Source organism: Chrysochloris asiatica, unplaced genomic scaffold (genome assembly GCF_000296735.1).
Source record: "Chrysochloris asiatica unplaced genomic scaffold, ChrAsi1.0 scaffold00004, whole genome shotgun sequence".
Lineage (NCBI taxonomy): Eukaryota > Metazoa > Chordata > Mammalia > Afrosoricida > Chrysochloridae > Chrysochloris > Chrysochloris asiatica.
This window is the reverse complement of record NW_006408522.1, coordinates 9,566,882-9,584,489: the sequence shown is the minus strand read 5'-3', so window position 1 is coordinate 9,584,489 and position 17,608 is coordinate 9,566,882.

Below are 17,608 nucleotides of genomic sequence, written 5' to 3'. Positions count from 1 at the left end.
TTCAAGCTCACCAGCTGCTCCTCTAAAACCCTATAGAGAGTTGCTATGGTTCGGAATTGACTCAATGGCACTTAACAACAACAACATATATAGTACATTTCTGTGCATAAAAAATTAAACACTTCCAGATACACTAAAACCTTTTTTAACACAGTAATACACAAATAGTGACACTGTTTTGATGTACATTGCAAAGTAGCACCTGTTTGCTATTACGAATCAGTGTACGTACCTTGAATTTTAATATTATAGGCTGCAAGGGGTGTGTGCTGTACTACAGGATGCTAAGGTTTTGTGTGAATTAGATGTTTGTAACCCGGGGAATGTCTGAACTACAGAAGGCTCTGTCCACTGCAAGGGAAGCTATCAAAGTGAAGAATTGGTGTAGCCACCTTATTTTTGTTAGTTATTTTTGTCCCTGTACTACACTAAACAACCTGTTTGCCTGCAATTGGCTGGGTCCTCAGGCTTTGCAGAGACATTTCCTCACTGAGAGGAAAACCAGAGCTAATCCCTCACAAAGGGTTGTTTAATAATAACCAGAAACTGGATGAAAACAGAAAGGAACCTGTGATCCTACACAATCTAATGAAAACAGACCACTCAAACTATGGTGTTCACACTGCCTGCAAGGGGCCACCATGAGGCCTGAAGTTTCTTAAAATTTTATTATGAAAATAGACCATGACTATGTCTCTGCTGATTATCACCACCCACTGCACCAGGAGAATCATTTGCAGATGCTTATCACTCTAATGCAAACCTAATGCTTGTATTGGAACAGAAAACCAGGTCATCTTTAAAGTCTATAAATGGACAACCCTCTCTGAGTATGACTTATTTATGTTTCCCCACTTTTGCTTAACCAGCCTTGAGGCCCAAACAGAGAAAACACACCATACATAAAGCTACCAGTACAGATAAATAAAACATCAGACTCAAATGGGGTAGCTTCATCCTTCACTGCTTTGGAGGCAGCTGACTTCACCAAGCTGCCCAAACGATCAGCACAGAGGGATCCACTGAGTCCAGGGAAGGCAAGTCATTGCTAAGGTGGGCTTCTTCCCAGAGATACTCTGCTTCTTCACTTCTTGAGAACATGCTTGAGTGCTCTGGAGGGAAGAGAATAAACGCCAAACTATTTTTGAGTTGGGCAAACTGAGATTGACGTTGTTGAATTCAATTTCCAGCTGAATTTCTGGGTCACCTGCAAGGGTTTCCCCTGGCTGCTGCCTTGCAGTTATCTAGCCTCCAGGGAAGTCTATGCAAGAGAGAAACGATCAGAGTTCCATTGCAAAAGGTCTAACAGTGCCACAACCGTGCCAGGCTGCAATCCTAACTGATGTCCTGCAGTAGCTATGGACCCGTGGGAAGCCCTTTTGGGTAAAGGGAAGACCCACCTCTGGAAGTCCTATCACTTGCCTCAGTCCTTCCAATTTTCCTTCTGTTTGCTCATAACAGCTTTCTCTTAGCTGGAACAAGCAAAGCTATTCTCACCTAGCTCTCAAGCATATCTTTGTTCTAGGCAGCCTATGGAGTGACTTGTCTGAGGATGATTTAACATCATTAGCAGCACTGAGCAAATTTCTAGAATAGAGCAGTAGAATGCATCTTTCCTTACACATCTGCCAGGCCCCTGGACTCCTTAAAAGTCCCCACATTCTCTGCCCATCTCTGATCACAGCAGCTACAGAAATAGGAATATCTGCCCAGTCTCCTCCTCACCACTATTACCAATGTCTGCTGTTGTTGTTTCATAGTAATATATAAGGTTTCTGGAGCTGTACATCTTTGTGGGAGCAGAAAGCTTCATCTTTCTCCTGCAGAGCAGCTGGTAGGCTCAAACCGTCAAACTTGTGGTTTGCAGTTCAGTGTTTATCCTATGGAGCTACCACCTAGCTCCTCAAAATCGGTTCACGTCTCCCACAAGGGTGAGTGTGTGGAGTCACCACCAAGTACTTCTCTGCCAGTACTCCCAGACACCGCTCTGGGCCATGAAATTACAGTGGTCAAGAGACACACCCTTGCTGCCTGTACTTGTATTTCATCTTTTTCTGGGGCACAGAATTAAACATCTTTCAGCTAGTTCAAAAAATTAGCAGTTAATACTAAGACATTTATTAGATATTTGGATCAGGCAGGGGAAGATGGTAAAAATTTCTAGATGTTAAGGCCTCAGTTTCTGAAACTACTTAAGTGAAAACACTTCAACAAGCATAAAGAATTGTGTTAATATAAGGTATGACCAGGGCTGCAAACCAGCTCATTGTGGTGCTAACTCTGTGGAGAATTTGCATTTTTATTCCAGATACACTGAATCAAATCTACATTTTAACCAAATTCCTGGGTCAATCTTTGAGATCCTTTTATGCACACATAAGAATCACTGGGCTATTTTGTTTAAAATGTAGATTCTGACTCCATCTATCTGGAGTTGGAAAGGTCAATTCTCATCAGGGGGTTGAACTGGAATGAACTGGTTCAAAGTCTTGGGTATGACTATTACACAGGAATCCTGTCAAATCTCAAGCTCTATGAAGAGGGAAGAGAGCATGTCTTCTCTTTTTATTGAATGATAACAGTTGCTAGCATTTACGAGGATTTAGTTTGCAGCAAGCACTGTATGGTATACTATATGCTAGATTATCTAATTTAATCCTTACAACTTTCGGAGCTACACATCACTAGCCCCCTTTAAGAGATAGGGAAACTAAGGTACATAGTTGGAAGTGACGAAGCTGGAAATTAGGTCCCCGGAAGTCTGACCCAGAGTGTAGGCTGCCTCCTTGTGCTACACAGCATCTTCCCAAGGTTGGCAGCCATAGGCACTCACCAAGTACTTCTAGATCATCTCAGCACAGAGCTCGGACATGGTGGCTGTTCAAGAGTATTTTTTCTCGGAGTTAGATCATCTCTCATTTCATAATTCTATCATAGTGAGAAAGGATTCACCCTCCACCAGTCTTTCAAGCCTGGAGAAATCCCAACCTCATTAAACCCACTGAGCTACCAAGCTGCACCTCAAAAGCATATCACAGTCTCCTGACAATGGGTATGGACATTCCATTCAAAGCTTTAATCATTCTGCTTCTTATCACATCAAGGGCAGAAAAATGCCTTAGAGCCCATTCTCATGTGTGATTTCTCTGATTTACAAAATTCCAACTCACTGTCATAAAATCACAGTACCTGGTTACCACTACAGGCAACAAGGTGCAGCCCAGAGAATTCTGCTTTGGACTCTTAAGAACGTCTGGGTTCAAGTCTCAACTCCAACCAAGTTTATTATTTGCATGACCTTGAGAAAATCACTGAACCAATGGGCGTATGATATTAACAATCAAGTGGGGATACGGAAATCTGAGCTGATGCTATGTTAACTTACATACACCACAGGTTCATAATAAGGACCAATGAAAATAGCACATGGGAAAGCATAAATGAATATAAACAATAATAGCATTGGTAATAGCTAACAGTTTTTGAATACTGGAACCCTCTGAAGTGAATACTATTATCTCCGTTTGCTGGTGAAAAGAGGAAAATGAAACTAGAGAGAGAAAAGTGATAGACAAAGGATGCTCTAACTCATGCCTTATCAAGGGAAGTGTTACTACCCCTAAAGTTGTAAGAACTGGTTCAACAACAGCAAAAAAAAAAAAAAGAAAAAAAAATTACTGATTTTTATGTAAATAGCACATAAAAATGGAGCCCCAGTGATGGAGTGGGTTATGTGTTGAGCTGTGAACCATGAGGTCAGCAGTTTGAATCTATGAGAGAAAGATGAGGCTTTCTGCTCTTGGAATGATTTACAGTCTAGGAAACCCTATACAGGGTCACTATGAGTCAAAACCAACTAGATGGTACACCGGAGCAATAAGCACATACAGAAATATAATAGGGCTTCAAAAAGTTTATGGAAAAATTCTATTATCTTTCAATTCCACTTTCCACAAACTTTTTGAAACCCTCTCATATTTTTTGTACAGTAGATATGTCGAATTAAAATTCCATGTGGGGGAGTGATTAGGAAACAGATGTTGCAAAAAGGCTCATTGGGGGAATGATGAAAACAAAGTTTGAGAAACACTGGTCAAACTATTCTACATCATTCTGTTTTCCATGATTAATAAATACTACTATAGGAATCAACTCCACGGCACATAACCACCACCACCACCACCACCAGTACCCAGAGTCCTGGTATGGCGCTATAGGGTACGCACAGACTGCAAGGTTGGTTTGAACTGCAAGGTCGGTGGTTCTAACTCACCAGCTGTTTCTTGGAAACCCTATATGGGGTCGCTATGAGTTGGAACTGACTCCGTGACACTTAACATTATTATTACGCTGTCCTTAGGTTCCTCCAGTGGAAGGCCGGATGTAGTTTTCCAACACATTCCCAGTGAAGAGGCCTGGTTTGGTACTAGACATAAATCAGTACTCCTTGGAAGCTCTCCCTATACAGAGTCATAATGAATTGGAACCGACTGACAGCACATAGCTACAACGACAATGGAAGGCTGGATGTCGTGTTCAAACACAGTCCCAGAAAAGGTTGTGGCCACTTTATTGCCATTAAGGATCATCTAGCTTGAAGGAAGGGAGGAAAACACCTTCATACTTAAACTCCAAAGGGTACACCTCGGTCAATTAGAATAGAAAATGAATGCATCGTTAATGTTACTCACCCTCTACTCTAAGGAGCTCTGGTAGCATAGTGGTTACAAATTGGGCTGTGAACTGCAAGGTCAGCAGTTTGAAACTACCAGCTGTTCCGTGAGAGAAAGATGAGGCTTTCTGCTCCCGTAAAGATTTACAGCCTCGGAAACCCTGTACAGGGTCGCTATGAGTTGGAATGGACTCCACGGCACATAACCAACCAACCAACCTCTGGATGGTCAATTCCCACAAACAAAAGAGGAAAACTCATTATAACACCTCTGCTAAAAAAACTCGGAAAAGCAAAATTGAGAATTAAGTACATTCAATGATTCATATAAATCTGCCTTGAACTGCCAATGAGGAAAGGGATGGCTCATTTTCCTTTGGATATTAAAAAAAAACAACAAAACAACAACTGAAGGTTTACTTGTAAATTCTAATCATTACCCAATTTTGAAAAAAAGGATCAGCCTCATCCAGACTTCTTAAGTAAATCCAAGTGCACTGCAAAGTTCTTCAGAAACATGTAAAAATTCAGTCACCTGCTTACCTGTTTAAACTCATTGCTATAAAGTTGATTCCAGCTCTCAGTGATCTTACAGAACAGAATAGAGTCATCCCATGCTTTTGAAGGCTGTCAGCTTTGTCCAAGTGCCTGGTAGGTTTGAACTACCAACCTTTCTTTTGCTGAACAGCAGGACACTTAACCACTATACCAACCAGGACAATGGTTTAGATGATGTGATTCGCTCAGGTCCAACTTGCTATATAGCTTGGTTTTCATCTTCTAACCTTCTTGGACCCTCTTGCCTAAGTATTCTAGCTCCTGACACCCACCTTGGTCACCTTATCCTCCCTTCCACTTTGCTTTTAGCCCTCTTTGAAAGACTGGCTGGCAATCCATTCATGAATTCATTTTATTTCATTTATTCAATTGGACTCAGCAAATGGCTTGCAAACTCCCAACAGGCGTGGAGTCTTTTAAGCAGGGTGGCCCTGCCTTCCCCTCTGGTCTCAGGTCTACCTCCAGAGCCAACTTTGCCCAATTTCCCCATCAGATGAAGGGGCTGGAGAGGAAGGACCTGCAGTCGTGGGGAATAAATTTTGTACAAATTGCCTTGAGGTGACTGAAACACGGCAGGGACACACGTGTTCACTTGTAACGCTGGGCCGGGCTGGTGCTGATGTGGCTGCGATAATCAATCCAGTTGCCATAGCGCCCATAAGTGTTCATTTACCACTCAGTGACCTGGAGCAATAATACATTATGCCTTTCGCCAGTGGGAGCTGCGCCAGCTGCAGCAGGGGCGGCCGAGTCGGCCATCAGTCAGCACACCCCTTCACAACCTCTTGTTCCCCACTCATTACAGTGAATTATAACAGGCAGACAGCACATTTTTCAGGAGAGTCTCCTCGGTTAGGTCTAAGTGCTAACTTGTCCCAGGTTGTTCCAAGGCATCTGCACCAGTCCCATGTCCACTGGACATTTAAGCAAGGACAGTACTGCTCATTTAGACTCCCCTTTTCTTCAGCCCATAGCGCTTACAATGGATGAAGAACAGAGATGAAGACCCTGCACTTTTGTAACAGACAAGATAAAATACCAGTCCACTCAATTTGTAATAAAATTGGATACGTATTTTGTTCTCTTATCTACCATGTGGCTGGAGGAGCTCTGGTAGCATAGTGCTTACAAATCGGGCTGCTAACCTCATGGTCAGCAGTTTAAAACTACCAGCAGTTCCGCAGGAGAAAGATGAGGCTTTCTGCTCCAGTAAAGATGTACAGCCTCGGAAACCCGATGCAGGGTCACTACAAGTCGGAACCGACTCTACGGCACATAACTACCACCACCATGCAGCCAATAGGCCATCGTGATAGTAAATTACATTAATTGCACACAAAATAGACCATCCCGTCAGCTTTGGTCCTTTCCTTGACATTGCTACTTCAAGACAAATAGATCCCTTCCAAAGGAAGGGGAAGGGGAGTAGCTCTATTTTGGGAAAATGCTTTATACCAATAATGATGGTACACAGTCTAAGATTTTAAAACTCAGAAGCTAGGTCAAGGGATTAGGTGACTCAGAGAAATCAAGGTTAACATTGTTGGCAAAGATTATTCATAGAAACCCAAATCTGGAAGCAACACAAATGCCCATCAATTGCATATCCAAATACAAAAAGAAATGAAAAACATGGCTACACACAATAACATGGAGGAATCTCAATAACATGGAGGAACCTCAAAAAAGAGACCTTCCCAAGGCCGACTTACTTGTTTCTCTTCATGCAGCTGATCACCAGCTTTACTTCTGAGACACTTCCGGGTGCACTGGAATCTACAACCTTCCCGTCCTTAACCAAAAGCATCAGCTCTTTGCATCACCCGGGGACTCCTAGTTCATTCAAGCAGGATGTAAAAGGCACTAAAATGATGGAGTGAATAATTCACCCGAGAATTGCTATTGTACAAGAAAAATGAATTATACTCATGAAGAAAAAACAAGTAAGTCAGCCTTGTGGAGATCTCTAAACTATGTGGTATGCTGATAAATTACAAACACCCACACTGAGACTAAAATGTCCTGTCAATTTCAGTACAACCCTGGTTAATTTAAGAGTTAGAACCAACTCCACAGCACTTAACAACAGCAGCAATCCTAGGATCCATGTAATATTTGACCCCCAAGACAAACTTGCCCATCCCAGCATCAACATTCTGCCGAACAGGTAAAGGAGCCTGAGACACTTGGAGGAGAGCTACCTGGACCAAAGGTAACAGTGAACTTAAGGACACACCCAGGCTGATGTTCTTACACCGACACAGTAATCACAGAGATTTGACCCCAGTGTTCTTTGAAACTTTCCAATGACTGCCTGCTTTATTTTCAGCTCCTTAGTGAACGCTTGCTTTCTAGTCCAAGAGAACCTTGGGATCTCAAGAAGAGGAGGACGTTTTGGTCTTGCTTTTGAATGCCATTATGAGTCATTCAGCACATTAGCATCTGCAGTCCAAGACCCCCCTCTCTCACTGATCTGTCTTTTCCATCTCTTCAAAGATCCCGGAGGTAAGGAAGGACTTTAAATGTTTGTCCTTGAAAAGAGGAGACTAGACAACCTGATCCTGGTGACTCACGTTGCTGTGATTACCAAGAAATGGTTTTCAAAAGCTGAGCTTTTACACAGCTAATGATTGATCTTGGCAGCATCCTCCAGTCTAGAGAGAAGACAAATCTCCTATGTATTAAACCTGCTGAGCCTTCAAGCAAACCCTCCTGTCCTAAATGGCTGAATGAAAACTTAATCCATAGTGTCTCAGGAAGAGTCCCCTTAATTTTTTTGAAAGCTTGAGTTGTTTTTTTGTTTTGTTTTGCTTTTTCCCCCAAACAGTGCATGTGGATGAAACAAAAATACCTCAAAAAGTCATAAACAATAAAAATAAGTATGTAGTTATATAAATAACGAAACAATGATCAGAAGCCCGTGGGTGGCATAAATGGTTAAGCATTCTACTACTAACTAGAAGGCTGGCAGTTGGAACTCACTAGCAATGTCCGGGAAGAAAAGCTGGTGGCCAGCTTCTGAAAGTCACAGCTTTTAAAACTCCTGAAAGTGACACAGCTCTATGCCAACATCTGTGAGCTCCCTGGGACTCACAATCGACACCACAACAACTGTTTCGGTTTTGTTTTCAATAATGGTCAGTCCATCTGCACACCTTGGATGAGTTACTAGAAATCAAATCTTTGAGACTTCATGTCAGAAGCCGAAGGCTACCCAGTTTGTAAGCAGAAGACATATACCCATTTTGGACTGAATCCAAACTCAATACTCTTTACTCTATAGCATTCTTTTCCAATTTGTGAACCAAGCTTGTGTTTACATATCTACTCCCAAGGCTAACTATGTGTGTGAAGCGAGACATTCTGTAATGCTCTGTCCCGGATAAACAGGTGTATGTTTACTTTCTCACGTCCTGCACATCCTCATGTGAGAGATGTAGCCTCAGGCACACATTCGGATGAGCAGTGAGTGACCTGTAATCACTTATAAGATTATTGTTTAAAAGAATTTTCCAGTTCCTGATGATACTGAGAGCTCATCAGTTAGAACGTCATGTGAAAATTATGTGCAAGTACATACAAACTCTTGTGTCTTCTCTTTTCCTGCCTCTCCTTTAAATCGCACACCTCCTTGCCTTTCATCTTTAGGTCTGCATGTAAAAGGGATTGATAATAGAGGCATAGTCTGACAGGGTGGGAAAACATAGGATGCTGAGCAGAATGAGAAAGAAGAAGATTCAAAAATTTACCAACCCTTCCTGCCCTTTCGTGTCCTGGAACAAACAAAGCTAATAACATTATCAGGCCCACAAAGCCCTGTTTGAGTTGAACTAGCACCTCACTGAAGGTCAAATAGATTAGAATTTCTTTTCTACCATTGTAGGATGGTTGAATAACAAGTTCCTATTTTTAGCAAGCAGTCTCCTTTGCAATTTCTTTACTCAAATCAAGAGCTCAGGAGGCAGACTACCTGTATTCATCTTTGCTGACATCTTGTTCTAATCCAAGTCCAAGAAGCTACGCACAGCAACACTGCCCTATTTGAGGCTTGCCTGTCCAACTAGTGGCTTAGAAAGAGAGGCAGCTATGCAAGGATGTCTATGGGAAGTGCAGGATGTTGAAGAAGACAGCTAGGTTCTGTACCACATTTTGAAAGTGAACTGCCAGATTTAGGATCTCATTTCTTACATATCATATATATATTTACATTTTTGTTGGTTTAGGAATATCATTTCTGATTCTATTTAATCTTACTCTGGTTCTCATTGTCATTCCCCTGTGATATTATTTGCAGTAATCAATGTAATACTTCAAAGGGATGCTATTTCTGGATCAATCTGAGACAATTATGTTTCAAGGTAAAGATTTGGCCACTCTTTCAGAAGACAATACGAATCTGGGTCTCAGCCCAATGAGGGCCTGTATTTAGTTTTGTTTTTCAAGTATGGTATCTTTAACTTTAGTTAAGTGTCTCACAAAAGTGGGTACCTGGTTCAAATGGGGCCACACAGAATTGACTATAACACAGCATCAATACAAGGGGACTTCAGAAAGTTTGTGGAAAAACTCCATTACTTTAAGGCCATTTATCCATGAACTTTTTGAAGTCCTGTCATATATCATAAGGAGCTCTGGTACCATAGTGGTTACGAATCTGGCTGTGAAATTTAAGGTCAGCAGTTCAAAACTACCAGCTGTTTTGCAGGAGAAAGATGAGGCTTTCTGTTCCCATAAAGATTTACAGCCTTGGAAACCCTGGGCAGGGTCGTGCTGTGAGTCAGAACTAACTGCACAGAACATAACAACAACAACAACAACAAACAAACCATAAAACAACGGCCTTTGCCACAAAAGACCCTGACATAAACACAAGGTCATTCAGCTGCCAAAGAAATTATATAAATCAAAACAATGCCAACACAGGCTGAACATGAAAGCAGCAAGAGAGCTTTTAAAATTGTCTGTGGCCCAGCCCACCAGCTACCCCTACCCCTCCATCCTCCCACGTTTGATTAAATGGGTCTGAGATAACACCTCTCCCACAGGAGATTCTCATGGACACTAGGATTAGAACCATTGTTTCATACCCAGCCAGGCCTAATAAGCTCAGTACTAGGAACTATTGTTGTTGTTGTTATGTGCCGTGGAGTCGGTTCCGACTCATAGCGACCCTGTACAGGGTTTCCGAGGCTGTAAATCTTTATGGGAGCAGAAAGCCTCATCTTTTTCTCCCACGGAACAGCTGGCAGTTTCGAACTGCTGACCTTGTGGTTCGCAGCCTGATTCGTAACCACTATGCTACCAGAGCTACAGAAGCTACATTATCATATGCGGTTGCAGATGGAAACCCTCCCCACAAATCTGTGCACAGTGAGCAGCGTGGTCCAGAATTCTTAAATGATGCTTTTCATATTCCTAGAGGGCAGGAAACTTTTTCCAACAATTGTCCCTGTGGAAGGCTAGAAATATGTCAGCAGCGAGAGCAATGCTTAAACCTGTGTGCCACACCCCTGTGGCCCAGGATGCTCCATGCCCAGTGGGGTCTGAATTCTCACAGGTAGTGACCTAGGTTTAGCAACAGGAAGGCACATCAAAATTTTACAGAGTCCTCAGCTCAGAGACCTATCAGATGCCTGAAAAGAGCTTAATGAGTAGGAAGAAGTGGAACAACGAAAACAAACAGTTCACTTGGGCTGCCGTGGAAACAGGCAGAAGCTGATTGAATTATGAGCAGACGAGAGGCAGGCTATCATCAAATGTTGTTGCTGTCAGCGGCCACTGGGTCAGACCCCTCACTCATGACAACCCCATGCACCAGGAACAGAACACTGCCCAGTCCTGCTCCAGCCCCAGGAGCCATTATGGCTGTCCATGAAACGCCTTGACTGGGAATCAAACAGTAAACCCAGTAAATAGGGACTAGTGTGGGGAAGAAACCTGTAAAAATTGATCCCCTTCTCCACTTTCTCTGGAAACCCAAACTCATTATCATATATACCCGGCATGCCATGGGGTGGGGGTGACAGGAATGCTCATCTCTCTTGTATTAAGGGTTCCTGTTAGAAGGAATGGAGGCCGCAGGGCTGACACCTCTGGAGACAGAGCAAGGCTGGCTTCTTGCATGCTGGTGATGGTACCAACTGGCCTGGCTCTAATCCAGGAGACAGCGGTTTGCCTGAGCTCCTGTCATGGTGAACATTGCTACACTGTGGCTGCTGCAGACAAGAAGGTGAGGGAAAGGATAAGGTTCTCCAGGCTGCCACTTCCAAGAACAAGAGAAATAAGTCTTCTCACTGTTACAGGAGAAATAGGACACTTTCTCCAAATTCCTTCCATTGACTCCCAAACCAAAAAAAAAGTGGGGGGAAAAATGTTCCATTGAGAGGTGGTCTTGTCCTTTTTCAGTCCTGATGTGGTGCTGTGGCATAATGCACTAGACCAAAAGGTCTGTTTGAACTACAGGGTCAGCAGTTTGAACTCACCAGCTGCTCCTCGGACACCCTATACAGCGACGCCATGAGTTGCAGCTGACTTAGTAGCACTTAACAATAACATTGTTTCTTAGGAGAGGCTGCTGGGTTTGAACTGCCAACATTGTGGTCAACAGTCCAGTGCTTATCTTATTAGAAATAAAGTAAACTGTATTTTAAAGAAGGGACAATGACCTGTTCAGGAGGACGGGCATTTCTTTGACAAACCCAAGGCGACTTGGTGAGAACCTGGTCTTTCTGTCACAGTGCATACAGGGACAGCTGGGATCCTGAAGTCACCTGTAGGTGGGGAAGGAGTCCACTTCAAGTCACCCAAGTCCCAGTGCAAGGCAGACTATCAACACAACCTTAAATCCACGAGACAAACTTGATCAGCTTCCTATCTGTTTCATCCAGGTAACTAACTGGGACTATAGCTCCCCAGTGGCTGGCCCTAGGAAGAGTTCCCATTCGGAGTTCAGTCTGGGATCATTGTAGGATGAAGCAGTTCTGGAGGAGGATTCTATGAGGGGGCTTCAAACAGTCCATGGAAAAATTCCATCATCTTTCCATTCCATTTTTGCCTAGAACTTTTTGAAGCTCTCTGAGACACGGAAGAGCTCAGGAGGAGAATGAATTCCAATGAGATAGAGACCTAATGTACATCTTTTTGAATCACAGCGGATGGGCTAGGGTCAAGGGAAAGGAGATTCTGAGTGGGCAATGTGTCCCTTAGAGTCCTGGGGGTGGTGCAAACAGCACGTGGTGGCTGACGGAAAAGATAGAAGTTCAAGTCCACACAGAGGCGTCGTGGAAGAAAAGTCTGGCAGCCATTGGAAACCGCAGAAAGCACAGTTGTACTCTCACACGGTAGTCACCATGAGTTGGGATGAATTCAACTGTAACTGGTACAGTGTCTCTCTCCCCATACGTCCTGTGTTCCATAGGATAGACAGCAACTGCAGCTATACGCGTGAATAAAAACACAAGGCAACAAAAAGAGCCATTTCCCCCCAAACGAGGACAGTACCTACCAAGCACAGGGAGGTGTCAGACTTTGCTACCGTTGGCTCAGCACTAGGAGCTGGTCCCCGAGGGGGGCTGCTGGCAGAAGTCACACTAAGAACAGTAGCTTAAACAAGCAGCACATACCGTCTCGAATCCTTTGGGGCAGCTATCCAGGGGCATCATAAAAAGCATCAATGCTATCAATAGGCCACAGTAACATCACCACCACTGCCTTTCCCGGGTCTCTCCAGTGCTGGATGACACTTTCCATGAGTATCCAAGTTAGCTGCTGTTTTCAGCATCAGCAACGTCAGAAGTTGTTCCCACAGAGCAAGGGAAGCTGACCAAGACAGCTAGGCCCCATGAGATATCCCTAGCGACTCCCTACTTCTCATCAGGCATCAGGGAAGGGGAGAGATTAAAGTTCTTTTTTTGGGCATGGCTGGGGACAAAACTCTTCAGTGGCTCTAGGTTTTATCCACAGGTTACTACGATTCAAGAAACGCAACCGATAGGTGTTAAAGAAGAAAAATAAAACTGCATGGAAAAATGTTTTGCCTTGTGTCTCTTTTTCTTTTTGTCATGTACGTGCAAGGCACCATTCATTTTAAAGAAACAAAATCCATTTTTTTGTTTCCACTCCAAAATGCCAACATTTACAAATGAGTTATAGGAGTCACTTCTGGAAGGCAACATGATCTCCAAGGTTCATTTGCTCAGTCACTCAACAAAGTGTAACTAAAAATAGATGAAGTTCCCACTAGTGTTAGCATCTGTGAGTCATGGATAATCAAAACAGTAAAAATAATAGTAGCAGTAGTAGTGATAATAATGCTCATTTTAGGCCAGGCACTTTTGCATAAGCAACCTCACATAATATTGATGGCTATTTTTTTTCTTCCCAATTTAAAGATAAGAAAACTAAAATTGGGAGAACTTAGTGGCTTGGCCAAGATCATATGAACATTAAGAGGCAAAAACAGGTCACACTAAATACAAACAGACACCCAATCACCTCTAGTTGATTCTGACTCACAGTGGCCCTCGAGGATGGGGAAGAACTGTTCCGGATACTTTCCGAGATGGGGGATATTTCTGGGAGCATATGGCTGTTGTTGTTGTTGTTAAGTATGTTGGTTCTGACTCATAGTGACCCTGCAAAGGATTTCTGAGGCTGTAAATCTTTATGGGAGCAGAACGTCTCATCTTTCTCCTGTGGAACAGCTGGTAGTTTCGAACTGCTGACCTTGAGTTTGGCAGCTGACTGGTAACTACTATGCTACCAAAGCGCCTTTGGGAGCAGATAGCCTCATCTTTTTCTCACGGAGTAGCTCGTGGGTTTGAACCAACAACCTTGCAGTTAGCATGCCAGTGTTTATCCCATAGCATCAACAGGGCTCCTACAGTTGATTGTGACTCAGAGTGAGCCCATATAGGGTTTCCGAAACTGTGACTCTTTATGGGAACAGAAAGCCTTATCTTTCTCCTGTGGGAAGCTGGTGGGTTTGAACTGCTGACATTATGGTTAGGAGTCCAGTGCTTATCTTATAGAACGAACAGGTCACACTTTGTTGTTACACTCATAGTGACCCTCTGTACAACAGAATGAAACCTGCCTGGACCTGTGCTGGCTAGCTCACCATTGTTAGGTTTGAGTCCCTTGCAGCTGCCACTTTGCCAACCCACCTCATTGAGTGTCTTCCTCTTTTTCACCGACCCTCCACTTTACCAAGCATGATATCCTGCTCCAGGAACTCGTCTTCCTGATAACATGTACCAAGTATTAGAGACAAAGTCTTGCCATCCTGACTTCTAAGGAGCATTCTGGCTGTATTTCTTAGAACACAAATTTGTTTGTTCTTCTGACTGTCCATGGCACTTCTAATATTCTTCTACAACATCATAACTCAGATGTATCAACTCTTCTACATCTTCCTTATTTACTGTCCAACACTGTACAGGTTCCATTCGGATCTTTCCAATCAAGTTCCAGATCTTTCTTAACCCCTACAACTCTCCCCTATGTGGACTACAAAGACAAGGTCCTACTCTCTGCTTTCAAAAGGCAGCATGGATTCTAAGCCCATGAAACATTAGAAACTAGAGCCTAATCCCAAAAGGAGTGATACCATCATTCAAACAGGAGAAGGTTCAATGTTGCTGTTCATTTGATGAAGGCTGGGGTTGCCAGGGAGCTATTCTACAGAATGTGTGATGTGAGGTTTGGATAATTAGGCAGGGCTGAATGAGAGTGTATTATGAATGATAAATAAGGAGAAAAAAAAAAGAAAAAAAAAAAGGAGCTGTGTTTCTTGGGTGGTACAATATAGCATAAGGGTGGCATTTACTTGTTCATTCTCTCCTTCACAAACATATCCAGAGCACCTAACACATTCCAGGGACTATTGTATAAACACCTCTAAAACAGGGCAGAAGTTCACATGCTAATACAGTGAGAGAGCTGAACTCCACATGCTGTCCCGGGCCATCCAGATCCCACTATCCATAACGAAGAATCCCCATGCAGCACATGAAGTCTAATGCACCAGGATTGCTAACCAAAAGGTCGGAGGTTAAAGTCCACCCAGATGCACCTTGGAAGAAAGCTCTGATGATCGACTTTTGCACATCCAGTCATTGAAGAATGCATGGAGCAGAGCTCTACCCTGACACACATCGGGTCACCATGAGACAAAGGTAATTCAACGACAGCTGCTTTTACCCATGCAAATCTTGCGCAGTTTCTGAAGTTGGGTAGTTTATCAGCTCCACTTCAGAGAGATCAAAAACACTCAGTATAGCGTCAAAGGAATAACAATACAGCAAGTGAAAATAAACAGTCCAGATTATCTTCCCTGCCGGCCTCATTCCACAACCAGCATGACTGCACACATGAGAGTACCACACAGCCGTGGACATGGTCCCTACAGAGCTTCTCTGAGTGGAGATGCTAAGCATCCACACAGAAACCTCTCCTGGTCCACTCCTAATGCCTGCCATAGTGTCCTCTGGAGTTGGGAGCTGGACAATCAATTGCAGGATGCAGGGAAAGGACTGGGACCTTGTTAAAGTGTTACTGAGCCTGGTGTTGAGTTTCCAGATTTCTCCTGGGGGGGGGGGGGTTAGAAATTGCATTGATACGTTTCTGTAAATCTGGAACCTTCTATTTCCCACTCTGTTGTTCTTCTTTATATCTTTATCTGTATTTGGTTTATTAGCGACATCAACTGATCCAGCTTCTATTTCATACAATCTGTTATGTGTCATAAACGCTGGTTTTGCAAAAAAGGGATGAGAAGTGTCTTTTAAGGCTATTGACACTTGGACAACAGTTTTCAAGCTCTGCAGTCTAGAACCTAAGTCTTCATTTTAAGACATACTTACGGAGTCCTGGTGTGGCGCTGTGGGTTGATGCACCAGACTGCAAAGCCATTTGAACTGCAAGGTCGGTGGTTCAAGCTCACCAGCAGCTCCTCGGAAACTCTACACAGGGTCGCTATGGGTCAGAACTGACTCGCTGGCACTTAAGAACATCAACAACAGACATACTTAGAGGGGAACTTGTCTGCTGGAGGAAGGGCAGAAATCAAGTCCTCCTGGGAAGTGGGGGCGGGAAGCTTTGGCTCTGAGAAGGACGCCATGATGTGCTCCCTAATGGATCCAGTTCTATCACTATTGACCTAAGTGGGGGTTCTGCTGGATTTTACAGAAGTGAAAGTAGCCTGCTGCCAGAAAATGCCAAGGAAATCTCCTACTTGATGAAAAAGCCACATCTGCCTAATTCCAACCACATGACATTCTGGAAATGGCAAAACTAGACAGGCAGCGAAAACACCAGTGTTTCCAGGTTGCCAGGGGCTCAGGGGATGAATTGGTAGAGCATAAGGGAGTAGGATAAAAAGAGTGAATCCTAATGTAAACTGTGGGCTTTAATAACAATGTATCAATATTGGTTTATCCACTGTAACAAAGGTGCATGAATGCAAAACGTTAATCACAGGAGAAACAACATTCATAGAGGTAGCTAACTGTCTGCATAATTTTTCTATGAACCTTAATCTTGCTCTAAATAGTAAAGTAGTAAAAATACTAAAGACAATCAAAGTTTTCATAGACTAAAAAATCCCATGATATTCTCATGTGTGACAAATTGCAATCTTCATACAACCAATATAAAACAAAACAGAACCCACAAAATCCTATCCACCTGATGCATTTCAGGTGAAGTGTTACCTCTTCTTGAATCAGTTGTCTCCCTGAGTTTCTCAGCACTGTAAAGATTCATTAACAATCTCCTATGCACAGATGACACAACCTTGTTTGCTGAAAGTAAAGAGGACTTAAAATACTTATTGATGAAGATCAAAGACCACAGCCTTCTTTATGCTGGGTTGCACCTCAATGTAAAGAAAAAAAAAGTCCTCACCCCTGGACCAACAAATAACATCATAATACATGGAAAAAATATTGAAATTGCCAAAGACTTCATTTTGTTTGGATCCACAATCAATACTCATGGAAGCAGCAGTCAAGAAACCAAAGGACGTATTGCATTAGGCAAATCTGCCGCACAAGACCTCTTTACAGTGTTCAAGATGAAAGATGTCGGTTTGAGGACTAAGGTGTGCCATGATATTTTCAATAACCTCATAAGCATGTGAAAGTTGGACAATGAATAAACAATGCTTTATAAGAATCATTGCATTTGAATTACGGATTGGCAAAGAATATTTTAAGTACCAACGACAGCCAGAAGAATCAATAACTCTGTGTTGGAAGATGTACAACCAGAATGCTCCTTAGAAACCAGGATGGTGAGACTTTATCTCTCATACTTTGGACATGTTATCAGGAGAGACCAGTCCCTGGAGAAGGACATCATGCTTGGTAACTTGGAGGG